At 29.6% G+C, this 375-nt stretch overlaps 1 protein-coding gene across 3 annotated transcripts in view; it reads right to left on the bottom strand.

Moving 5' to 3' along the window:
- Positions 1 to 375, bottom strand: part of LOC116852195 (transmembrane protein 8B-like) — a 213,237-nt gene that overhangs the window by 119,865 nt on the left and 92,997 nt on the right. The window lies entirely within an intron of this gene.

The following is a 375-nucleotide window of genomic DNA, read 5'->3' as shown; positions in this document are numbered from 1 at the left end:
TTTTTTCGTATTAATCAGTAAGTTATTTTATTAATAGATATGTTGTAATGTGTTTCTCTCTTCCTCATTTATGTGTGAATAACAGTGGTTAAATTAAAGCTTGTGTGCTCTTTCTGACTACAACTTAGCAACATTTTATTTACAGTTTTATAGATTTAAAATACTGTCCTCTTAAACAAATCTTATTTTGCATTTTCTATTTGCAGACCCAAAAAACCTGACTTAAGTATATTGAAAGACAAGATTTTAACTCTATTTACAAACGAAGAGGTATTTTACTCAACAGGCCAAGTATTCTTAAAATAAAAAATCTCAAAAAGAGAAGTCTTCCGTTTACAGCTGCTGAGACATTGTGCTTTGTGAGGCATTTTGGTC

This window comes from Odontomachus brunneus, unplaced genomic scaffold, assembly GCF_010583005.1.
Source record: "Odontomachus brunneus isolate Ranch 3 - 2012 unplaced genomic scaffold, Obru_v1 Obru_scaffold_206, whole genome shotgun sequence".
NCBI classification, from domain to species: domain Eukaryota; kingdom Metazoa; phylum Arthropoda; class Insecta; order Hymenoptera; family Formicidae; genus Odontomachus; species Odontomachus brunneus.
This window is presented reverse-complemented; position numbering and strand designations above follow the sequence as displayed.